The 27,182-nt window shown below is 41.6% G+C and overlaps 1 protein-coding gene across 2 annotated transcripts in view; it reads left to right on the top strand.

Annotated features, from left to right (window-relative positions):
* Positions 1-27,182, top strand: part of EBF2 (EBF transcription factor 2) — a 347,547-nt gene that overhangs the window by 240,484 nt on the left and 79,881 nt on the right. The window lies entirely within an intron of this gene.

Genomic DNA, 27,182 nt, shown 5'->3' with positions numbered 1-27,182 from the left:
TTTCAAACTACCCTTCTTAATGGTAATAATAACAACAACAGAGTTGGAAGGGACCTTGGAGGTCTTCTAGTCCAACCCCCTGCTTAGGCAGGAAACCTTACACTATTTCAGACAGATGGTTATCCAACATCTGCTTAAAAACTTCCAGTGTTGGAGCATTCACAACTTCTGGAGGCAAGATGTTCCACTGATTAACCATTCTGACTGTTAGGAAATTTCTCCTTATTTCTAAGTTACTTCTCTCCCTGTTTAGTTTCCACCCATTGCTTCTTGTTCTACACTCAGGTGCTTTGGAGAATAGGGTGACTCCTTCTTCTTTGTGGCAACTCCTGAGATATTGGAGAATTGCTATCATGTCTCCCCCAGTCCTTCTTGTCATTAAACTAGCCATGCCCAGTTCCTGCAACGTTCTTCATATAACGTCCAGTCCCCTAATCATCTTTATCGCTCTTCTCTGAACTTTTTCTTGAATCTCAATATCCGTTTTGCATTGTGGCAACCAAAACTGAATGCAGTATTCCTAGTGTGGCTTTACGAAGGACTTATAAATTGGTATTAAAACTTCATGTGATCTTGATTCTATTCCTCTGTTAATGCAGCCTAGAACTGTGTTGGCTTTTTGGGCAGCTGCTGCACACGGCTGGCTCCTATTTAAATGGTTGTCCACTAGAACTCCAAGATCCCTCCAAGTGTTACTTCTGTTGAGCAATGTACCATGTATATTGTACCTGTGCGTTTTGTTCTTGCCTAAATGTAGATTCTTTTTTTTAAAAAAAATAAAATTTTATTAGGAAATATAGATTCAAGTACATAATGCAAAAACAGGTACAAATATATACACATTTTCAAAAATTAGAGAGATACCTTGCTATCTCTTTCTTTCCTTATTGGGTTTTATAGATAAACTACACAATATTCAGTTTGTGATTTTCCATATCAATATTTTTCATGCTCTCCTGGGTTTACTCTATGTCTCTTAGAAATAGAATGTGTATAAATATATAAATATAAATATATATAAATATATAAAATTAATTGCCTTGGAAATGGCCCTGTGTTGGGCCGAGAGACAAAAAAGGACCTGTGATGTTCCGTCAATACACCAGGGTGATTCGACACAAAAATATGTAACCCTTCCCTGGTGCAGAGCTGAAGGGATTGGATACTGTAGCCTAGAGGTTAATTCTCTGCCTTACAAGGCAAAGCTTGCAGGTTCAAGTCCCAGTGAGGGTATGGCTAGCTGATGAGGCCAAAATAAGGCCGAAATAGATCTATCCTAGTCTCCCTTAATTTTCAAATTCAGCAAAAAAACATGTGACAAATATATAAACATATATACTTCAATTCAAGGTTTATAGCAAATAGAAAGTATAAAAGCAAATAAAGAATACAGATTGTTGCAAATATATTTCTTTCCCAATCATATGTTGGATCTCGAAGATCCGATCTTGTCCAATTTTTATCTATGTATATTATGGCATGTCTAGTTAAAGGAAAAATTCTTAATATGCCAAGAAGTTGTAGACTTCCACAACACACAACTTTAGGTTTGTTCTCAATTGTAGCTATTCCAGCTCTGGTCACTTTAAGAACTCTCTCTAGTGAAAGCAAGTAGACGGAGGAGAGGGTGACCCAGCTGCTTTTGAGGAATAGCTGCCACTAGTTTCATCATAGCTGGTGCTGACGAATTGAAAATACTGGCTAATAAAAACACAGGAGGAAGTGAAGGGTTCTGGTTGCAAACTCTGTGAAGGGAGGCAAGGCGGATGGGGAAGAGGGTTGAAGGGAAGTAGGCACTAAATCTTATTTATTTTTCCTCTCTCTTTGACACCCCTTAATCGCTTAAGCCTGGTGGCTCAGAATGCAATAGAAACATAGAAACATAGAAGACTGACGGCAGAAAAAGACCTCATGGTCCATCTAGTCTGCCCTTATACTATTTCCTGTATTTTATCTTGCAATGGATATATGTTTATCCCAGGCATATTTAAATTCAGTTACTGTGGATTTACCAACCACGTCTGCTGGAAGTTTGTTCCAAGGATCTACTACTCTTTCAGTGAAATAATATTTTCTCACGTTGCTTTTGATCTTTCCCCCAACTAACTTCAGATTGCGTCCCCTTGTTCTTGTGTTCACTTTCCTATTAAAAACACTTCCCTCCTGAACCTTATTTAACCCTTTAACATATTTAAATGTTTCGATCATGTCCCCCCTTTTCCTTCTGTCCTCCAGACTATACAGATGGAGTTCATGAAGTCTTTCCTGATATGTTTTATGCTTAAGACCTTCCACCATTCTTGTAGCCCATCTTTGGACCCGTTCAATTTTGTCAATATCTTTTTGTAGGTGAGGTCTCCAGAACTGAACACAGTACTCCAAATGTGGTCTCACCACGCTCTATATAAGGGGATCACAATCTCCCTCCTCCTGCTTGTTATACCTCTAGCTATGCAGCCAAGCATCCTACTTGCTTTTCCTACTGCCCGACCACACTGCTCACCCATTTTGAGACTGTCAGAAATCACTACCCCTAAATCCTTCTCTTCTGAAGTTTTTGCTAACACAGAACTGCCAATGCAATACTCAGATTGAGGATTACTTTTCCCCAAGTGCATTATTTTACATTTGGAAACATTAAACTGCAGAATGCAGGACTTTTGCAGTGATTCCCCCACCCCACTTCTCACTAGAAATGGCTCTCAATTCTTTTTTGCCAAGTCTTGTTATCGTTACTTCATGTACTGTAGGTATTCCTCAATTTACAACTGTAATTCAGCCTGGAATTATGACAATTCACCACAGCCAACTTACTACAGCCAGCTTGTCACAGCCAAACTCACTGCAGGACAAGAGTTACACGAATATCAAAGAAAGGATGGAATAGAATCGTTAAAGAAAGAGTGTAAAACAGTGGTTTTCAACCTTTCTAATGTCGCGACCCCTTAATACAGTTCCTCATCTTGTGGTGACCCCCAACTATAAGTTTAGCGCCAATTCTTCCAACAGATCTTTAAGATGATTGGCAAAAGGTCAGAGGGACACCCCCCTGTAAACACCTGATTGGTTGGATTGTAAAAATATGTTCCGAGATGCCAGAATAGATGCTTTAGTTGCTAACATCATTGGATATTTATATTTTCCCGTGATCTTAGGCGACCCCTGTGAAATGGTTGTTCGACCCCCCCAAAGGGGTCCCGACCCCAAGGTTGAGAACCACTAGTGTAAAAGGAGGGACAGAATGAAATGGGAATGGGAAAAATTAAAATAATTTTTAAAATTTATTGTAAATAATGAAATAGAATTGTTAATCCTGGGAAACTCACAGCAGGTTTTCCCAGGGTGAGTTGGCTATGGGGAGTTGTTCCATTCTGTGGAATTAATGGTCATAACTTGTGGAGGAGGCATGTTAACATATGAATGGAATAGAACAGAATAGAACAGAATTCTTTATTGGCCAGGTGTGATTGGACACACAAGGAATTTGCCTTTGGTACATATGCTCTCAGTGTACATAAAAGTAAAGATACAGGTGCAACACTTAATGATTGTCATAGGCTGTGATGGGCTCCTACGGGTACGGTCAGATATGCAGAACTGGTAGAAAAAGTTTTTTTCTTTTTTTCCCTCCTGGGTTCTGGGTATGTTTTTCCTATCACATTAAATGAGGTTGAATGTGTATAATTTTAGAAAAACTGTGCATGCGTGTGTGTGTGTGTGTACATATACATACAGTTTATAGAGTAGATAATGTATATTTTGGTGTGCCTGTGTGTAATATGTATGTACACATGTGGCATATATACATAGAATTAAATAGTATAGTTTGGATGTTCAGTAATAACAAATAGAAAGGGAAGTTGTATCTCTTTGAGGCAAGGAGAGGCCATAGACTCTCGTAGACTGGGGGTGGCTCACAGCAATAGTAAAAACAATATACAATAGCAAATCTAATAATTAAAATATCTAAAAATCCCTTACTTAATGTTCTGTCTGGGTCCCCCCAGACGCCAACACCAACCAAAAAGAGTATCCAGACACACTGGTAAAAAGCAAAGGCGCCGAGAATCGAAGCAAGGTCACAGGACTCCCAATTGATAACTCTCCACAAGACTGTAAGGGCGGGCCTGCCTTTTCAACCCTGCTGAGGAGAACCACACCCAAACCCAGCTGTTGCCAATTCAGGGATGGAAATACCTTTCTAATTGGTCCCGTCTTTGAGCTGCACGTCGCTGCCTCATGTCTATTATAGCCTGTGTGTCTTCATCCAATTAATCCAGGCTACTAGCTGGGGAGAGCCCCCCCCCCCAGGGGTCTCAGGCTGCTCTCCCTCCTCCTCTTCCTGATGTTCCTCTCCCCCATCTGCCTGGTCCTCCCCCTCCTGTTCACTGTCCTCCTCCTCTGGGCATGGATCCGGCAGAGATCCAGACGGTCCCTGAGGAGCCTCAGGCTGAATCACAACACTTAATAACAAGACATACACACAAACATACCATGCATAAACTATATAGGCCAGGGGAGATGTCTCAATTCCCCCATGCCTGACAGCAGAGGTGGGTTTTAAGGAGTTTACAAAAGGCAAGGAGAGTGGGGGCAATCCTAACCTCCGGGGGGAGCTGGTTCCAGAGGGCCGGGGCTGCCACAGAGAAGGCTCTTCCTCTGGGTCTCGCCAGATGACATTTTTTCGTCGACGGGACCCGGAGAAGGCCAACTTTCTGGGACCTCACCGGCCGCTGGGATTCGTGTGGCAGAAGGCGGTCCGGGAGATATTCTGGTCCGATGCCATGAAGGGCTTTATAGGTCATAACCAACACTTTGAATTGTGACCGGAAACTGATTGGCAACCTTTCATCCCAGCATCAACAAAAACAAATAAGTTGTTTAGTGGTTTTGTTCCAGGTTATTGAGGACACTTGCCAGTCCAAGAGATGAAATCACCCAAAACTAATAAAAGATACAAATTGCATCAGAGCAGAAGAGAAGGATACTTGGGGATATAGTTTAGAACAGTGATGGCTAACGATTCGTCATGTGCTGAAAGCGCACACATGTGCGACAGCATGCATGTAGGCGTGTCATTACCCATAATGCAATGCATGCGTCTCACACACAAAATTAGGACTTATACATTGAGCCAAATGAAGAAAGGCCTTCTTATTCTATGAAACGTCAATCAGTCCAGGGAGTTCATAACTCCCAGATGCTGGGTTCATCTGTCTTGTGCTAGAAAATATCCTAGAAAGACAGAGTCAGTGTGTAGCTTGAGGCCAGATCTTGAGAACAGTAATGGGCAGCCAAAATTTTTACTGCCACACTTTATTTATTTATTGTTAGAGTTGAAAGGGACCAGGAAGGCCATCGAGTTCAACCCCCTGCCCAAGCAGGAACCCTATAGTACACCAGTCAAGTGGCAGTTCAATCTTCTCTTTAAAATGTCCAGAGTGTTGGAGTTCACAACGTCTGCTGGTAGGTTGTTCCATTGGTTGATCGCTCTGACCATCAGGAAGTTCCTCCTTATCTCCATGTTGAATCTCTCCTTGGTCAGCTTGCAGCCGTTGTTCCTCGTCCGGCCCTCTGGTGCCCTGAAGAATAAAGTGATCCCCTCCTCTCTGTGACATCGCCTCGTATACTTGTAGACTGTTATAAGTATACGAGGGGATGTCACAGAGAGGAGGGGATCACTTTATTCTTCAGGGCACCAGAGGGCCGGATGAGAAACACACTGTGGGTATGGCTTAATGGTCATGTGACTCAGTCAGAATGGCATGCCGGCCATGTGACCAGGTGGGAGTGGCTTGAATGATGATGAACTGTTAAGTCCTTGACTTACAACCTTACCAGTGTCGCTCGCTGGGGTGACAATTTGCTTCGTGTTTCCCGCGCTCTCCTTCCCGGGTCCCTGCCTCAGGCTGGGTTGCTAGGCGAACGGGTGCTGCCAGAAGCATAAATGCTGCCAGCGCCAGTTCTACTCAAGCCTTCCGCTTGCACCTCAGTTGGGAGGTGGCTGTGTGAGACTGGAGGGAGCTGGCCAGGAGAGAGGGAAGCTCATCCGAGGCAGGAAGGAGGAAAGAGGAGAAAAGCAAGGAGCGCAGACACAGCAGCAGCAGCAGGGGAAAAAGGAGAGCCGAGACGAGGACAGTAATCCAGGAAGTGATAGCCGCCGATCAGCTGGAGCTGCCCATGCATCTTCATTTCCGCCAGTGGAACTGCGTCATGCCTGCTGACCACCCCTGGTTGAGAAACAGTTTTCAGAAACACAATTAATCAAAATAGAGCTGGAAAGGACCTTGGAGGTCTTCTAGTCCAGTGTTTCCCAACCTTGGCAACTTGAATATATCTGGACTTCTACTCCCAGAATTCCCCAGCCAGCATTCGCTGGCTGGGGAATTCTGGGAGTTGAAGTCCAAAATCTTCAAGTTGCCAAGGTTGGGAAACACTGTTCTAGCCCAACCTCTTGCTCAAGCAGGAGACCTTATACTGCAAGTGGCATGCAGAGCTATCTCTCTGGGCACACAATCCATCACCCATTGCTCTTCCAGGTTCTTGGTCATCCAGGTCATGGTTATCCCGAGTGTGCTTTATCAAATGGCAACTGGTCTTTGTTTTTCCTTGAAGGCATTTTGCTTCCCATCCAAGAAGCTTCTTTAGTTCTTACAGGACAAGAAACATTAAATTTTGAAAGGGAAACTTAATCCAATTAATTGATTGATTGATTGATTAGACTTTTAAGTCGCCCAACTCCTTGTGGACTCTGGACTCTGCAGTGATAAAAATGATAGTGTATGAAAACAATATAAATAACAATCAACAACATAATAAAACAGTGGCAATATAAAACAGTTAAAAAAACCCCAAAATACAGCAATCATTCAAAAAATATTCACACTCTTGGGCCGGGCTAGTTGGTCATGCTCAACAGCCCCAGGCCTGCCAGCAGAGCCATGTTTTCACAGGCAAGGAGGGTGTGGGCAGTACGAGTCTCTGAACTGCCACAGAGCTGGAGCCACCACAGAGAAGGCCCTCCCATGTGGTCCCTCTAATCAGCACTGTTTGGCTGACGGGACCTGGAGAAGGCTGGCCTTATGGGTTCTGGTTGGTCACGGGAAGATACATGGCAAAAGAGGGTCCCGTTAATAGCCTGGCCCGATGCCATGTAGGTTCCTGTTGCCTCTTGAAAAAAGTACTTTTGGGACAACCTGGATGACTGAGAATCTCCATAGACAATGTTTGCAGAGTTTCACACTTCACACTCTATTATTATTATTATTATTATTATTATTATTATTATTATTATTATTATTATTATTATGTATTAGATTTGTATGCCGCCTCTCTCTGCAGACTCGGGGCGGCTCACAACAATAACAAAGACAATATAAGAACAAATCTAATAATTTAAAAAACACTAAAAACCCCATTATTAAAAGCAAGCATACACACAAACATACCATGTATAAACTGTATAGGTCCGGGGGAGATGTCTCAGTTCCCCCATGCCTAACGGCAGAGATAGGTCTTAAGAACTTTACGAAAGGCAAGGAGGGTGGGGGCAGTTCTGATCTCCCGGGGGAGCTGGTTCCAGAGGATCGGGGCCGCCACAGAGGAGGCTCTTCTCCTGGGTCCCACCAAACGACTTTGTTTAGTCGACGGGACCCAGAGAAGGCCAACTCTGTGGGACCTAACCGGTCGCTGGGATTCGTGTGGCTTTAATAGATGCTATTTATTCCAAAGATGTTCCTACTTTCTTGCATAGGGATATTCAGATTGGTTTATTTGGTTTTTCCCCCCTCCAATATACCAACTCCATCTCCAACTGCTTTGCTTTGGCCAAGGGTCTCTATCCTATGCTCTCAGTCCTTGAGCCCATCTGCTTTGCATAGGTCTCAGCAGTCAGATAGGAAATAGCTGAAAGTGAAATCAATTTGTAAACAAATTTTAGAGAAGCCAGAAATGTTCAGCCTTTGACCCAGAACTTAATAGGAGCCAGAGCATGGAATAGCCTTTACTGCTAAATAAGTAAGGGGCTGGAGGACTCTTCTTAACAAATTTTAAATATTTATATTGGGGTGAGCCAACCACCGCCTATGAGCAGTATACAATTTCCAGCATCCTGAGTTTACCCAAATTTGTGACAAAATGATTACATTTCTAGGGCATGAGTTCCATTTATTTTTTTTCAGAGATTTTGGTTCTTAAGGACAGAAATGAGAAAAAAAAATTCATCTGGCAGTCTTTTGCTGTCCAGATATTTCATTGTCTCTTCCAAGAATGTCACTGCCTCGCTCATCACTCATGAGATTCTTCAAGAGGTCAAGAGACTATGTTACACTCCTAACCTCTTAAATATGGTCCATCTTTCTCCCCAAAAAAACCTCCAATATAATGAACATCATACTTTTGTCAGGCCATTGCATTCTCCCAAATTCTGGGGAACATAATAAACATTGCTCAAAGAAAAATAACGGGGGAACACTTAAAAAACAGAATATAACTCCAACTAAGTCAAACTTCTGTGAAATCAAACTATCCACTTAGGAAGCAACACTGATGGGCAATCAATTTCACATCCTGTTGTGCACATTCAACTTGTACAGAACAAAGTATTCAATGCGAATATTTCACTCATTCAGATCTAGGATGTGTGTTATTTGAGTGTTCCCTTTATTTATTTATTTTTGAGCAGTATATTATGTCCTGGCACATAATGTATTTGGATCTGGACCAGTGGTGGGTTGCTATCTGTTTGGATCAGTTTGTGCAAGCCGGTGGTAGAAATTTGGACCTGTTCTCCAAACCAGATGGCGGGCTTGACCCCCCCCCCAAACCGGTTCCCCGTTTTTTGCTGCTTGAAAAAGGCTGGCCATGAACCCTTTGTGCATGCACATGCGCAGAGAGTGAGTACCCACTAATGCGCATTACATTCATGTGTATTCATGTGCATTCATTTATTCAATTTTTTATGCCGCCCTTCTCCTTAGACTCAGGGTGGCTTACAACATGTTAGCAACAGCACTTTTTAACAGAGCCAGCAAATTGCCCCCACAATCCAGGTCCTCCTTTTACCCACCTCGGAAGGAGGGAAGGCTGAGTCAACCTTGAGCCAGTGATGAGATTTGAACTGCTGACCTACAGATCTACAGTCAGCTTCAGTGGCCTGCAGTACTGCACTCTACCTGCTGCGCCACCCCGGCTCTTCTATATCATTTTAGATTAGAGTTTTGGCCACGCCTTTTTATAGCATTCTCTGAAAGGACAATTTGTGTGCATGAAAAAGAATGACATATATGAAGAAGCACAACTTTCCATCTTTCACCACACATATCATGACTGAATAAATCTTTATTATTTTGAATTTTTTAAAAATTGAAAATATATACAATTAAAAAAAGACAGTACATAATCTTTGGAATCTGCTTCGTACTTCTTTGCACTAATCTAATATTGTACATTGTCTTAAAACTGTTCTGTCGGGCTCTCTGGTAGAATCCTCCCAAAAGTTCACAGGTACAAATTTCAGACACACACACGTTTGAAAATTCAAAACAATGTTCTTTATAATGAAAATTCACTTAAACCAAGCCCTCTTTTGGTATAGCAAAGAGCCCTCGTCTCCAAACAAACTGGTAATTTGTACAAGTCCCTTATCAATTCTGTGATACCTAGCTTGCAGCTGTGAGGCAATTCACAGTCCTTCTTCTTTCACAAAGTGACACACACTTTGCTCTGGTTTAGTTTCAAAGCGGGGGAAAATCAGCACACAAAGGTCAAAGTCAGCAAAGCAGTCACGAAACACAGTGATCAGATGATCCTCCACAGGCTGCTATTTATAGCAGCCTCACTAATGACCACAGCCCCACCCAACCACAGGTGGCCTCATTTTCTTTGATAATAATATCTCAGTTGTTGTTGCCTATGCATCGCTCTCCGCATGCGTGGCTGTATCATTAACTCTTGTTCTGAATCCAAGGAGGAGTTAGATAATTGATCTCCTTCTGAGCTGTCTGCCACACTCTCCTCCTCCCTGTCACTCATGTCTTCTTGGTCAGAGGAGCCTTCATCAGCAGATTCCACCGGGGGCAAAACAGGCCTGCAGCATGTGGATGTCTCCCCCACTTCCACAGTCCTTGGGGCAGGAGCTGGGCCAGAGCTAATCACAACAAAAATGGACAAACATCTTACACAAACAGGGATAAAAACAAAAACAAATAAAAAAGAGGAAAGAGAAACACACAATCATTTAACAACCCCCCTTTTTGCTGTCTATCTTGACAGCTATTTCTTATTTCTTAGTTGGGGGACTGTGAATAAATCTTATAATCCAGAGAGCTTCATAGATTCTGGAGAAATAATCCTACAATGTATTCCCAGATATCATAAATATGTAAACCTGAATATTCTTAACAGGCAGGGTTGGAGGGATGAGAAGTTCTAGTTGGGAGAATTTTGTCACAGATACAGTATATTTCTTGCTATGCTAGCACATAGAAATCCATATATACCTTTATAGTGTAAGGATCTTGTGTTGGAAAGAAGGAAGTCGAGAGGGGATTGTAACACATTGAAGACAAGGAGAAACTCCCAACGCCCCAAAAGTTTGATATCCCTGTTTTAACTGCCTACTCAATATAGAATAATGAAATACAGTGGTACCTCTACCTACAAATGCCTCTACTTACAAACCTTTCTAGATAAGAATCGGTTGTTCAAGATTTTTTTTGCCTCTTCTCAAAAACCATTTTTCACTTACAAACTCGAGCCTCCGAAACTGAAACCGGAAAAGGCAGGGAGAAGCCTCCTTGGGGCCTCTCTAGGAATCTCCTGGGAGAAAACAGGGCCGGAAAATGCAGGGAGAAGCCTCTGTGGGGCCTCTCTAGGAATCTCCTGGAAGGAAACAGGGTCCGAAAAGGTGGGGAGAAGCCTCCGTGGGGCCTCTCTAGGAATCTCCTGGGAGGAAACAGGCCTCCATCCTCCCTGTGGTTTCCCCAATCGCGCACATTATTTGCTTTTATGTTGATTCCTATGGGAAAAATTGCTTCTTCTTCCAAACTTTTCTATTTAAGAACCTGGTCATGGAACGAATTAAGTTCGTAACTAGAGGTACCACTGTATTCTATGTTGAAAGAAGCTAGTATTTATGAGAATGCTGAGAACTGCAACAGAAATGATGGATGGAACTGTGTCCCTAGTTTTAGCTCTTATATTACTGGGAAGAATCCACAACATTGGCTGAGATCCTACATGCATAAGGTCTACATGTCATTATTTCATAATTCGGAATGTAATACAAAGAGAGATATTTTGTACACATATCTTCCAGGACGTGCGATTTTGATTCAACAAGGACTAAAATACTCATTTATCTGTTAGCTGGAAACATGAAAAGGAAAACTCCCATATTAAAAATATTTTTTTAAGGCTATCTGAGAAATTTGAAATGAACCTATTGTCCATCAGGTTCTACCAAAGTCCATCTTGATCATGGGGCTTCCAAAATCTAACTGCACCTCTTTTTTTTTTACATGAGCCAATGATTTCCTCTTATCATAATTGTTACTGAATGTTGTCCACAACTAATAAATTACTACTTTCAGATTTGGGAGGAACTGGAATTACATCTAGTCAGGCCTTTGAATTCCATTCTCTTTTGACCATGATTTAACCTCACCCATTGTATATCCTCCAAATGAATAGTGTTAAAAATGAGCTAATCCTTATTAACTAATCTGTGCACACTCACAACGGCAATTTATCCTTTATTTTATCTCTTCCACTTAACAGCAGAACCCTTACTAATATCTCTGGAAACTTGCCGGAATAAAGGGAGAGGGGGAGCAGAAAGGAAGACCGCTACGGGTCATTTTTCTCCTACTTACATTGAATATATATCATTTTAGCTCAAGTAGAAAATCACATTAGTGTAACTGTACAGCTATAAAGAAGAATGTACATTGGGCATTTTATATTGCTTCCAGATGTTGGATGGTTTTAGCCCCTCCTTTGGAAGTAGAGTTGTAGGCAAAGTTTCTCGTTCAGAATGGGGAGAATAAGTTGACCAATTTTTTTTCCCAAATGAAAAAGCAATTGTCTTTCTCTCTTCTGGTTTTCACTATTATTATTATTTATTAAATTTATATGACAATGTGTTCTTTTTTCCCTTCCCTTTTTTAAGTTATATTAAATAAGTAAATATTAATTAATTAATTGAATAACATGACAGTAATAGATAGAAAGTAATAGTTTAGAAATAACAAAAATATAGAGTATTTTTGCAATATCACTAATATTAATCTATTATCTTTTAATATTGTATTATTAGTTTAAGTATTTTATATTTTATAGATAAGAAAATCAATTAAAGTTATATAATCTACAACATATAAACAACAGAGTTAAATTTAATAAGAATATAGAGTGAGAGTGTTATATTTCTGAATCGATCTGATTATAGTTAGGTATTTTTTTGTATTAGTTAGACTTCTATGATAAGCGGAGCAATGGTAGCTCCTTGAATGTTGAATGGTGTCTGTCTTTGTCTAATGAAAAATAATAAAAAAATATTTTTTTTAAAAAATGTATATGCCACCCCTCTCCAAAGATTTGGGGAGGCTCACAGCATATAAAAACAATATGCATCGAAATATAATTAATTAAAATTAGAATTAAGAATTACATTTAAAAAACTAAAACACCTATTTATATACATACAAATCCATTCAAACAAACCCACTATACAGTACATTCATTGGCCAGGGGGTAGAAACTAATAACCCCAAGCTTGGCGGCATAGATGAGTCTTTAGACTCTTACGGAAGGCGAGGAGGGTGGGGGCAACATGAATCTCTGGGGGGAGTTTATTCCAGAGGGCCGGGGCTCCCACAGAGAAGGCTCTTCCCCTAGGTCCCGCCAAATGACATTATCTAGTTGACGGGACCTGAAGAAGGCCGACTCTGTGGGACCTAATCGGCCGCTGGGATTCATACAGCAGGAGGCGGTCCCGTTAGTAATCTGGTCCCATTGTACTACAGTACAATTATTTCAGCTCAGGTCCCTGGTTGGTTTTTAAATCTGCCCATGCAAATGGCAATGATAGCAACTGGGTTTTTTTTCCAGGTAATTTTTTTTATTATTCTCCACTCATAAACACATACACTTTTCATATACCTTCCATTTTCAGTACAATACAATACAATATAATACAATAATTTTCCATTTCCTTTTGGCATAGATAATCAAACAAGTGCTACCTCCTTTACTTTTATTACCTGGATGACCCAATATAACATTTTTCAATATCCTTATTCAAATTTACAATGCTATTAGCTGTTACATCTCATTGATTGCTTTGACTCATCTATTAATTAAATTCTTTTCAATTATCATACATCCTTATTTATTTCAGAAATATCACTTAACCCTTATCTTATACCAATTGCCCTTTTTTAAAAAAAATTACTAATTCTTAAAAATTAATTATCCATACATAACATCTAAATCCTACAAAATATTGTCATAACAATAACATTACTGGGAAGAAAAAAAGTTATATCAATTCCATAAATGTAAATCAACTTAATTTCTATCATTACATATTTCATAACATAATAAACCTAAAAGCACAGTAATTATTTCTTAATTAAATTATAATATTCAAATGTTAATCTGCCTAATCGGTATACATTTTTTTTTTTTGAAGAATCTTTAATGGAGCGTTCCCAACTTATCTGCCGTTCTGTCTATTCTCACACTGTTTCATTATAGTACCCTACTCTAATTGTATTCTGACTTTATTTTCACTGTAAACCCAGTGTAATTATTGTATCCTACTTGTTCTGTCTGGGTTCCCCCAGACCTCAACAGCAACTGGAAAAAACAGCCAGACACTCTGGTAAAAGCAAAAGTACTTTATAGCTTACAAAATAAACACAGAGAAAAACCTGTTCTTCCCAACAGACAGGCTATAAGACTTTACAGCATAGTCTTGATGTCCAGACAATACAGCAAGCTTCTTGCTGGCACACCCACCCCAAGGTTTCAGTAGTCAAAGGCACAAACCAGGATTCCAAGACGCCAAAGTTCACAGCCAGGTCCCAGGACTCCCAAAGATAATACTCCACAAGCCAGGAAGGGTGGGTCTGCCTTTTAGCCTTTCCAAAGAGCACCACACCCAAACCCAGCTGTTGCCTCTTTAGTGCTGAAAGTACCTAGCCAATTGGTCCCTTCGCTGTGTAGCTCTTCTCTGTCGCAGATCAATTATGGCTTGTGCATTTTCCTCTAAGGAATCCAGGCTGCTTGCTGGGGAGAGCTCCCTCTGGGGGGACTCTGGCTGTCCTCCCTCCTCCTCAGCCTGGGATTCCTCCTCCTCGTCTGCCTGCCTCTCCTGTTCCTCATCCTCCCCCTCTGAGCTGGAAACCGACAGAAGATCAGCCGTTCCCTGAGGGGCCTCAGACGGAACCACAACACCTACTCTATTTATATTTCACTGTAAACCCAGTATAATCATCTTCCCTAATCTATTTATATTTTCACTGTAAACCCTGTTTTAGCAACTGGGTTTTTTTTTCTCTTCATCTGGAATCCCTTGATTTAATATTATTCCAAATAAGGTAAAAATTACCCATCTCCCACAGAAAAGATGGGAATTATTAAGGCAGTTCCAGAAAAGTGGACTGTTTTTGCTCCTCGGAGATAGCAAATGAAGGACGTCAAAATTTTGCTCAAAGGGTTGTTTCTAGTGAACAATCACTGCTTTGCATTATAGCAGGAAACATAACACTAATATGCACTTAATACTAGCAATAAGATGTCTTCTCTTAGGATATATCTATTTGTCAAGAAAATAGTTTTAGAATGCATTGACCCCATTACTTTCAATAACTACTGGGACAATTGCTTATCATCCACCCATCCATCCATCCATCCATCTGAAAATTCAGCTGGCTAGGTTCAAATTAAATTAGTGAATGATCTGCACCAACTAAAACCACAAGAGTGGTTTCTGCATCTGGGAAGCTCTCTAGATCTGGCAGAATATGTCACTCTGGAAACTAAAAGAAAGAAAAGGAAGCCTTTTGTTATTTAAGACTATGTTTGGGAAAACTTATAATATGGAACAGTGTTCCCTCTAATTTTTTTGGGGGGTGGACGGAAAAGTATAGTGTCTGAGCGGCAGTCCCTTTGGGACTGGGCGGCACAGAAATAATAAACAAACAAACAAACAAACAAACAAAAAACCCACCCTGTTTTGCCTCAGAGAATTTCAAAATAAAATACTGTACTGTGTGTCTATAACAGTGAGCTCATAATAGGGCAACTCTATCAATATCAAAATGCCACTTAAATAGTTGAGCTAGTTTCAAACTAGATTTTGATTTTCTTTCTCTCTTCCTTACTCCCATTCTTTTTCTTTCTCTTTTCCTTCCTCTCTCTTTTCTATCTGTTTCTCTCTCTTCCTCTCTTCCTCTCTCTCTTCTTCCCTCTCACTCTTTCCCTCTCGGCTTCTGGGCAGGTTTGGAAAACTCTGAGTTGATGATTATTTTTAAGTGAGTGATTGCTCACTGCTCAGCTTAGAGGGAACTATGATATGGAACACTATTGCAATATGACATTATTGAAATAAAATAAAATAATATGTTCTTCTTTCCCAATGCCTTAGTGAGATTATTAGGAATACAGGCAAGGATGTTGTGACCTTCATATTATTCCATTCCATGAAATGTACTTTTTTTTAAAAAAAGAAATCTACAGTGGAACCCCGACATAAGAGCTGCTCTACTTAAGAGCAACTCGAGATAAGAGCTGGGAGGGGAGAGATATTTTTGTTCTACTTACAAGCCCAAATTCGAGATACAAGCGCCAAGGAGCTGTCTCCTGAAGCCAAACGCTAACTTCCGCGTTCGGCTTCAGGAGACAGCTGCGAAGCGGCGCGCGTGTTTTAAAAGGTTGCAGCCGGCCTGGGGGGCTCGGGGGGGTGCTTGCAGCTTTCTTTCTTGCTCTTTTTCTTTCTCTCTTTTACCTTCCCTTCCTCTATTTCTTTTCTTTCTCCTTCCCACCTTCTTCCCTCCCTCCCTCCCTTCACTCATTCCTCTCTTACTCTCCCCTTTCATAAGTTTCCTTGCTTCCTTCCTCTGTTCCTGTCCCTTCCCTCTTTCCTTCCTTCCTTCCCACCCTCCGTCCATTCATTCACCCATTCCTCTCTTGATCGCTTAAAGCCGGTCCCTGGTGCAAAAAGGGTTGGGGACCTCTGTCCTACAGGATTGGGTGGCAGAGAAGTTGAACATATGTAAATTTAAAAGTTTAAGAAAGTTTACAAGTTAAGTGAAAGAAACTTCATTATTCATTTATATGTACATGTACATTTCTTCATTAAAAACATGTCTTTCTGCATAATTTAGACTAACTTTGTGAGTTTTTTGAGGGCTGGAACCAATTAAAATTATTTACAATAATTCCTATGGGGAAAAGTCGTTCGAGATAAGAGCTGCTCGACTTAAGAGCCCAGGTCCGGAACGAATTAAACTCGTATCTCGAGGTACCACTGTATCTGTATTCTCATAAGCAGTTTGCTTAATATATAAATTTTTGTGTGGTGTTTACAATAAGACATAAAATAAAGGCTCCCTTGAGCTGATGATGATTCTTGCTGATGTTCCCAGTTGAAAATCAAAGTTTTTCCCCCCTTTTTTAAAAATGTTCATTACTAAGTTCAAAAACAAAACCAGAAGAAATTTGAAAGAAACATTTCAGCAACAGTAGAATAACAAGAAAAAAACTGGCTTCTTCTTTGTGTAAAATTGAGGAATGTCAGAGGAAAGTTGGAGGTGGCATGTTTGGAACTCCAGAATTTAAAATGAAACCCTGGTTACTTTAATCTAAATAGGGGATATAACTTGGTCTAGCTATGGTACATGTAGAATGTCCCCTGGTCAATAATATTATCCAGTTAAGAGGAGCAGGAAGCTGCCTCCAGGCAAAATTGGTCAGTGAAATGGACCAAGGGTCTGATTTGATACAAGGCATCTGTTCAGAAGGTATAAATATGCACACTTCCCTAGACTGGGCCTTTGGGCATGTGCTGGACATGAGATTTGGAGCGTTCTCAGGCCTCAGGCAATAGCACATAATTTTGCCCAATGACCCAGGAATCTTAAATATTATATAGGCTGCTGGAGTCTTGTGATATTGCCCAAACTAGAATACCAAACTGGAGTTCAGTGAACTCAAATTAGAAACATAGAAACATAGAAGATTGACGGCAGAAAAAGATCTCACGGTCCATCTAGTCTGCCCTTATACTATTTCCAGGATTTTAGGATGGATATATCTTTATCCCAGGCATGTTTAAATTCGGTTACTGTGGATTTACCAACCACATTGGCTGGAAGTTTGTTCCAAGCATTCACTACACTTTCAGTAAAATAATATTTCCCCACGTTGCTTCTGATCTTTCCCCCAACTAACCTCACTGCTAGCTGTAGTTCAGCAGTTCAAATCTCACCACCAGCTCAAGGTTGACTCAGCCTTCCATTCTTCCGAGGTGGGTAAAATGAGGACCCAGATTGTTGGGGGGCAGTATGCTGATTTTGTAAATTGGTTAGAGGGCTGTAAAAGCACTAGGAAGCGGCATATAAGTCTAAATGCTATTGCTATAAATCAGTGTTTCCCAACTTTGGCAACTTGAAGATATCTGGACTTCAGCTCCCAGAATTCCCCAGCCAGCATTTGCTGGCTGGGGAATTCTGGGAGTTGGAGTCCAAATATCTTCAAGTTGCCAAGGTTGGGAAACACTGCTACAAATGAACCACTGGGTGGACCAGTGGTCTTGATAGATAAGCATTCAAAGAGTCTGATTTTTAAAAAAAGAGAGAGAAGGAGAAAGTATCTAAATGGTTAACAAGGTAATGGTAAGAAATATTGACCTTGATTTGTTTAGCTAAGATGTAAAGATTTCTGAAGGTCAAAGGTTTTTTTGTGTAGTGTTTTGGAGTCTAACTGTGGCTGACCCGCTAACATTAAGCTGCTGTGGCCTATAGTTTTGAAGAGTGGAGCTAACTGGGGGGAGTGATGAGAAGGGGGGAGAGAACAGGAAATGGAATGAGGTGTTTCAGGAAGTTGTCAGGAGTTGACTGATTGATTCCAGATGGAAAGGGTCACCCTCCATGACCCAGGAAATACTCACGGGGGGGAAAGCTGTTGGCTGGTGGAAGGGGAGGTCTTGGGAGCTGGAGACTATGGAAGAATGTCTGCTTCCTTTAAACACACACACACATACATACACACACACACACACACAATACTATGCACTTTCAGTTATTCAATATATAATATTTGTTCAGCAAAAGATTCAGTAAGAATGTGCATGGATTAAATAACCATTGCAATCCACAGTTTTTAAGATTTATTTATTTATTTATTTATTTATTTATTTATTCATTCATTCATTCATTCATTCATTCACTTATTCACTTATTCACTTATTCACTTATTCACTTATTCACTTACTTACTTACTTACTTACTTACTTACTTACTTACTTACTTACTTACTTACTTACTTATTAGATTTGACCGCCGCCCCTCTCCATAGATTCGGGGCGGCTCATAACAATAATAAAAACAATGTACAACTAATCTAATATTTAAAAATCTCTAAAAATCCCTTATTTAAAAAGCAAGACAGACACACAAACAAACATACCATGCATAAACTATATAGGCCTGGGGGAGATGTCTCAATTCCCCCATGCCTGACGACAGAGGTGGGTTTTGAGGAGCTTACGAAAGGCAAGGAGGGTGGGGGCAATCCTAATATCTGGGGGGGGGCTGGTTCCAGAGGGTCGGGGCCGCCACAGAGCAGGCTCTTCCCCTGGGTCCCGCCAGATGACACTGTTTAGTCAACGGGACCCGGAGAAGGCCAACTCTGTGGGACCTAACTGGTCGCTGGGATATCATGCGGCAGAAGGCGGTTCCGGAGATATTCTGCTCCGATGCCATGAAGGGTTTTATGGGTCATAACCAACACTTTGAATTGAGAATTATGGTGGCAATGCATATAGTGAAAGGATGCACTTAATCCTAGCAATAAGATGTCTTCTCTTAGGATATGTCCATTTGTCAAGGAAATAGTTTTAGAATGCATTGACCCCATTACTTTCAATAACTACTGGGACAATTGCTTATCATCCATCCATCCATCCATCCATCCATCCATCCATCCATCCATCCATCCATCCATCCATCTGAAAATTCAGCTGGATAGGTTCAAATTAAATTAGTGAATGATCTGGACTAACTAAAACCACAAGAGTGGTTTCTGCATCTGGGAAGCTCTCTAGATCTGACAGAATATGTCACTCTGGAAATTAAAAGAAAGAAAAGGAAGCCTTTTGTTATTTAAGACTATGTTTGGGAAAACCTATAAGGAACTTAAAAGCCAGGTCCTTTGCAATTGGAGCTGACTTGCTAGATCCGGTCTAAGATTCTTCTACCATCCCATTTCCAAAATTTCCCAGCCAAAGGTATCTGGAGTTCACGAGTAAGATATGCTGTAACCATAATTAGTGGCAAATTCCTTAACAGCCAACACTCAGCGATCCATGGCCCTTAATCCAGAGGTGAGCAATTTGTGGCTCTTGGCTTAATATCAAAAGCATAGTTCAGGAACATTGTTCATTCCTAGGAGCTGTCTCCTTTTGGCCAAAGACGTTTGAAACATTTTGCACAACACTAATCTCTACACTGGCGAAAAGCCAGTGATAGATGGTGGCAAAAAGCCATCCTTGACGATCCATCAAGGCATGGATTATCCCCATGCAGACATCAAGAAGGTTCTTCTTCCACCACTCTTGAGACACAGAATAGGGAATGCTCATCCGAGCTTAAAAGAATGAGCAGCCTGTTTTAGAAGGCCATTGACAACGTATCTGGAGACTACGTTCTTCAGGATTTAAATGTCATCATCAACATTTTGAACTGTGTGCAGCAGCAGTAGTTGTAACGGAATATGTACCTGCAGAAGCAGAGGAGATGTAGAAGATTGTTAGTACTGTGTGTATAACTTTTTATTTTATTTTATTTTATTTATTGGATTTGTATGCCGCCCCTCTCCATGGACTCGGGGCGGCTAACAACAGTGATAAAAACAGAATGTAAAAATCCAATACTAAAACAGCTAAAAACCCTTGTTATAAAACCAATCGTACATACAAAGATACCATGCATAAATTGTAGAAGCCTAGGGGGAAAGATTATCTTAATTCCCCCATGATTGACGGCAAAGGTGGGTTTTGAGGAGCTTACGAAAGGCAAGGAGGGTGGGGGCTATTCTAATCTCTGGGGGGAGTTGGTTCCAGAGGGTCGGGGCCGCCACAGAGAAGGCTCTTCCCCTGGGTCCCGCCAAACGACATTGTTTAGTTGACAGGACCCAGAGAAGACCCACTCTGTGGGACCTAACTGGTCGCTGGGATTCGTGCGGCAGAAGGCGGTCCCTGAGATAATCTGGTCCGGTGCCATGAAGGGCTTTATAGGTCATAACCAACACTTTGAATTGTGACCGGAATCTGATCGGCAACCAATGCAGACTGCGGAGTGTTGGTGTGACATGGGCATATTTAGGGAAGCCCATGATTGCTCTCGCAGCTACATTCTACACGATAACTAGTTGGGTTTTCCAATATATAACTTAAGCCAGCAATGTATGGTTAAAGAAATGAGAGGCTGGGCAATTTAACGCCCAGCCGACAGTTGCCGATGGCGGGAACAAACTCGGTATCGCCTATCAGTTGGGTGCGTTCCCCGCGGTAGCGTGGGAACGCCCCTGACTACCCAGTGGCCGCTCGGGCATTCTGGGAGGCCGGGGGCGGGGAGTGCACCCTTTATCAGGGCTGGCTCACCCCCGGCTTCCCTTGACCCCCTGAGCTTACAACTGAGTGGACACCCACCCACCCTCCACTCAATCCAGGGTGTTTGTATAGGTCGCCTGGTTTGGGGCCGAGTAGGAATTTTTTGCAATCTTATAGCATTTGGTACGGATTGTTTTTTCACCTACTCCATCCTGGATGAAGAGAAGGATTTGTGGTTATGGGGTGCATCTGTATGTAAATAGGTTTTGACTCAACAATTGGATGTATATATACTTGGTCACTATATGGCAGAAACGGGGCGGAAAGGGTATCAGTAGCAACTGTGTGTTCTCCCTTGGGCATCTATTGTAAGATGATTGGCACCTCCGTCGCACAACTCATGCTTCCTCCACGGATGGAGCAGTGTGAAGTTGGTTCCCTTGGGGCTCACCCACGTCATTTCCGGTTCCGGGTCATGCAGGGTGAGCCCTCCCACACACTGGGCGTGGCTTCCGGGCTGGGTATAGGCGGGGCATACCTCACCCGGACCTGGCATGGAGTGACGCCCATTTAGTTGCCCAATCATGTTTGTGTTCAGGAAACTCCGCCCCCTTTTAGTGCCCCCTGCGGGTTGCTAAAATATTTATAGTGCTACAGTCTACCTTCCAGACTGGGGAAGGAAATCCTTCATTAATATAACCAGAAGAATTAGGACATCTACTAAATCTATCTTCCATACTGGAAAGTAAATTCTACCTAACATTATAAGACATAAAACATGCCTCCAATTACATCTTCCTTGATACCAAAACAGAGGTAAAATTCAGCAGGTTCTGATAGGTTCTGGAGAACTGAGAGCAGAAATCTTGAGTTGTTTGGGGAACTGGCAAATACCACCTCTTGCTGGCCCCAGAGTGGAGTGGAAATGGGAATTTTGCAATATTCTTCCCCCAGAAATGATGGAGATTTTGCAATAATTATTCCCCCTGGAGTGGATGGGAATGGAAATGTTGCCATATCCTTCCCCCTGAAGTGGGATGGGAATGGACCTTTGGAGTATCCTTACCCTGGATTGTGGTGGGAATAGGGATGGAGTGGAGAGGGAATGGGGATTTTGCAATATCCTTACCCCAAGAGTAGGGAGGGAATAGACATTTTGCAGTATCCTTACCCTAGATTGTGGTGGGAATAGGGAGTTTACAATATCCTTCTTCTAAGTGTGGGGAAGGTATGGGGATTTTACAGTATCCTTCCCCCAAGAGTGGGGAGAGAATGGAAATTTTGCAGTATCCTTGCCCTGAAGTGGGGAGGGAATGGGAATTTTGCAATATCATTCCCTCAGGAATGGGGAGGGAATGGGGATTTTGCAGTATCATTCCCCTGGATTCTGGTGGGAATAGGGATTTTGCAATATCTTTACCGCAGGAGTGGGGAGGGAATGGGGATTTTGCAATATCCTTCCCCCAGGAGTGGGGAGGGAATGGGGATTTTGCAGTATCCTTCCCCTGCCATGCCCACCAAACCACACCCACAGAACCAGTAGGGAAAATTTTTGAATTTCAGCCAAACCATTGAGCTTTCTGAATGCTGCCGTCCTCTGCTTCTTGGATATCAAACTTTACAGTGTACAGTGTTCCCTCGATTTTCCCGGGTTCGAACTTCGCAAAAAGTCTATACCACGGTTTTTCAAATATATTAAAAAATACTTAATGCGGGTTTTTTTCCTATATCCTGGCCAATGACATCATATCATCGTCAAACTTTCGTCCACCTTTAATAAATATTTTTTTAAATAAACTTTAATAAATAAACATGGTGAGAAATAATCTAAATGGTTGCCAAGGGAATGGGAAATTGCAATTTAGGGGCTTAAAGTATTAAGGGAAGGCTTGTGACACTGTTCATAGCCAAAAGTAGTGTATTTACTTCCGCATCTCTACTTCGCGGAAATTAGACTTTCACGGGCGGTCTCGGAACGCATCCCCCGCGAAAATCGAGGGAACACTGTATACATTTTTAATCTGGATGTAAACTCTATTAACATGTTACGTGATTGGCTATTTATCTCTATCTGCACGGATGATTAGAAGGCAGTGTTTTGTCTGTTTGCAGTTAGATTTGTGTCTGTTATACGAAGGTGTAGCAGCCCGCTCTTCAGTTTACATTTGGTTACAATTTAAAATCGTCTCGTAAATATTTCAGACACTGGAATAATTCAGCCTTATTCCCTTGTTGCCGTAGGGTGGCCTGGGCTGGCCAGCGAGAGATTAAAATTTATTTCCATTGTTTAAGGGAAAATAATGAACTGCATCTGCTGGAGCTGTGACGTTTCATAGGGGAACAAGGTCCCAACTCCACCTAGAGTGTCAAATGACAAAACCTTTTTGGCAAACAAAAGCAACACGTTTTGGGGCAGGAATGCAAAGGCACCCTTAATGTAAAGTATGACAAGTGCCTTTTGGAATGAATTAAACTCATATCGAGGAGAGAGAGAGAGGAAGAGAGAGAGAGAGAGAGAAAGAGAGGGGGGAGCGAGGGGGAGGGGGGAAGAAAGAGAGAGAAAGAGAGAGGGAGACAAAGAGAGATGGAGAGGGAAAGAGACAGGGGGAGAGAGGGGGAAAGAAAGAGAGAAAGAGAGGGAGAGAAAGAAAGTGAGAGGGAGAGAGAAAGAGAGAGAGTGGGAGAGATGGGGAAAGAGAGAGAGAAAGAAAGAGGGAAAGAGAGGGGGAAAGAAAGAGACAGAACGAGAACAAGAGAAAGACAGTGGGAGAGAGAAAGAGAAAGAGAGAAAGAAAGAGAGAGAGTGTGGGAGAGGGGGGAAGAAAGAGAGAAAGCAAGAGGGAGAGAGGGAGAAAGAGAGAGGGAGAGAGAAAGAGAGAGAGTGGGGGAGAGGGGGAAAGAAATAAAGAGAGAGGGGGGGAGAAAGAAAAAGAAATAGAGAGAGAAAGGGATAGAGAGAGGGAGGGAGAGAGGGAAAGAAAGAGAAAGAAAGAGAGAGGGGAGAGGAAGAGGGGGAGAGAGGGAGGAAAGAAAGAGAGAAAGAGAAAGAGAAGGGGAGAGAGAGGGAAATAGAGAGAAAGAAAAAGAAAGAGGGAGAGAGAGAGAGAGAGGGAGGGAGGGAGAAAGGAGATGGAAAAGAAATAATTGATCAGCTGTTGAAGACTGTTTTGCAATGGAATATCCAATATAAAGCAATCTTCCTTGCACCTTGTGAAGTTTTGATTCTTTTCTCTCTGTCATTCACTCCTACATGTCAATCCTACTTTTTCTCTCTTGTCACTCACAACTAAAACTCACAACTACAGGTATAATGTCTTAGTTGTTTTCCTGAATCTGAGGATGTTTCCAATATTCCCTTTATCCATACAGCTTCCTCTTTGTTTGCAGTTTTGCCTTGCCTGCTCTTAGCTTGGAAATGGAGCTTTCCTTTTATTTCCAGGATATCCATATGTTGTCAAAGCATACTGCAAGTTTTATTTATTTATACTTCATATTTCTGAACCACCCCACCTCCTTTCCTTTACAAGTGTTGTCTCCCTCATGTCTCTTTTTGTCTCTTTAATATTCTATGATGGGTTACACACAAGATGCTTCAATTAGACACCTAGAAACAACCAGTGTTTCTGAACGAGAGGATATTCAGGTCAGATTAAGGAGAGATGAATGATGGAAGAGAGAGATTAAGAGGAAGCAATTAGCCTGTGGAACTCACTACAGGAAGATGCAATGAGGGGCACCAACTTGAAAGCTTCCTTCCTTTCTTCCTTCCTTCCTTCCTTCCTTCCTTCCTTCCTTCCTTCCTTCCTCACAGTCTCCCACTTTCTAGTCCAGATTTTTTTTTCTGTATAGAAGATGCTTTTGTGGAGATATATTTTTCTCTGCATATTTCCCAGTACGGCAGTTTCTCCCCCCACCCCTTCCTAGCACTTTCATTCATTCATTCATTCATTCATTCATTCATTCATTCATTCATTCATTCATTCATTCATTCATTCATTCATTGGAGTTATATGCAATTAATATAACTTCCTTGCAAGTTGAGGGTCCACTGTTTTTTCTTTTGGACCAACCAAGTTATGGTCCTCTGGATTGCAACAGGAATTGACCAACTATCTGGTCACCCAAGTTTGACATTATGGATTGAAAGAGAAGGGCTCACCCAAATTTTCTCCTTATTTCCAGATTGAATCCTTTGTCTCAAATATAAAAAAAATATTTTATTTATGTATTTATTCGACTTCTATGCCACCCAACCCCGAAGGACTTTATTGAAAGCACTTTATTTATTTAGCCATTGTAGGGCTTTTAAGATTCACCCACGTTTCTTCAACACTCCGTGGGTTGCATTGGCTGCCGATCAGTTTCCGGTCACAATTCAAAGTGTTGGTCATGACCTTTAAAGCCCTACATGGCATTGGACCTGATTACCTCCGGAACCGCCTGCTACCGCACGAATACCAGCGACCGATAAGGTCCCACAGAGTTGGCCTTCTCCGGGTCCCGTCGATGAAACAATGTCGTCTGGCGGGACCCAGGGGAAGAGCCTTCTCTGCGGCGGCCCCGGCCCTCTAGAACCAACTCCCCCCAGAGATTAGAATTGCCCCCACCCTCCCTTTCTTTCGTAAACTACTCAAGACTCATTTATACCGCCAGGCATGGGGGAGTTGAGATATTCCTTCCCCCTAGGCCATTACAAGTTATGCATGGTATGTTTGTGTGTATGTTTGGTTTTATAAATAAGGGTTTTTAGCTGTTTTATTATTGGATGGTCACATGCTGTTTTATCATTGTTGTTAGCCGCCCCGAGTCTACGGAGAGGGGCGGCATACAAATCCAATAAATTATTATTATTATTATTATTATTATTATTATTATTATTATTATTATAATAAAAGAGCACAACAGTAAAGTACACAAAGAAGATAACAAATCACTCAATAAAACACAAAGGAAGGATAAAACTTTGGGCAGGAAAACCACTGACGTACTTTCTTCACCCATTCCACCAGGTGTCAGCAAAATAAGAGAATAAAATCAGGGACAAATGTCCATATGGAGATTCTCAGTCATCTGCGATGATCCAAAAGGCACTTCCCCCCAAAAAAAGGCAACGGGGATTTGTTTTTCGTTGAAAAAGTTTTGCTTCTCATCCAAGAGAACTGAAGAAGCTTCTTGGATGAGAAGCAAAATGTATTCAAGGAAAAACAAAAAAACCCCATTGCCTTTTGAAAAAAGAACCTTTAGGAAATCAGGGATAGGACCTGCCTTATTGAGAGGACAATTCATCCAACCCTCCCTCTCCTTTTATTTATTTATTTATTTTGTCCAATACACAATAATACACAATGAAGGTTATAGAGGATATAGTAGAGAAGAAATACGAGATATAGGAGAGACTATAGGACAGGGGACGGAAGGCATTCTAGTGCGCTTATGTACGCCCCTTACTGACCTCTTAGGAATCTGGATAGGTCAACCGTGGATAGTCTAAGGGTAAAATGTTGGGGGTTTGGGGATGATACTACGGAGTCCGGTAAAGAGTTCCACGCTTCAACAACCTGATTACTAAAGTCATATTTTTTACAGTCAAGTTTGGAGCGGTTGATGTTAAGCTTGAATCTGTTGTGTGCTCTTGTGTTGTTGTGGTTGAAGCTGAAGTAGACTTTGACAGGCAGGACATTGCAACATATGATCTTGTGGGCAATACTTAGATCATGTTTAAGGCGTCGTAGTTCTAAACTTTCAAAACCCAGGATTGTAAGTCTAGTTTCGTAGGGTTTTCTGTTTCGAGTGGAGGAATGAAGGGCTCTTCTGGTGAAGTATCTTTGAACATTTTCAAGGGTGTTAATGTCTGAGATGCGATATGGGTTCCAAACAGATGAGCTGTATTCCAGGATGGGTCTGGCAAAAGTTTTGTAAGCTCTGGTAAGTAGTGTGAGATTTCCAGAGCAGAAGCTACGTAGGATTAGATTAACAACTCTTGAGGCCTTCTTAGCGATGTTGTTGCAGTGGGCTTTGGCACTTAAATCTTTAGTTATTAGTATCCTGAGGTCCTTGACCGAGTGGGGATTATCTGTGATAATTTATTTATTAAATTTGTATTTGAAGTTCTGATTCTTTTTGCCGATGTGTAGGACAGAGCATTTGCTGATTGAGATTTGGAGTTGCCGTGTGTTGGACCAGTCAGAAACTGAGTCTAGGTCTTTTTGTAGAGTACTTGTGTTATCAGTGGTGTTGAAGAGTTTTACATCATCTGCAAAAAGAACACAGTTGCTTGTGATGAGGTCGCAAAGATCATTGATGTAGAGAATGAAGAGTGTATGTCCCAGTAGGATAACTTGAGGAC

The sequence above is a fragment of the Erythrolamprus reginae genome, chromosome 12 (genome assembly GCF_031021105.1).
Source record: "Erythrolamprus reginae isolate rEryReg1 chromosome 12, rEryReg1.hap1, whole genome shotgun sequence".
Lineage (NCBI taxonomy): Eukaryota > Metazoa > Chordata > Lepidosauria > Squamata > Dipsadidae > Erythrolamprus > Erythrolamprus reginae.
This window is presented reverse-complemented; position numbering and strand designations above follow the sequence as displayed.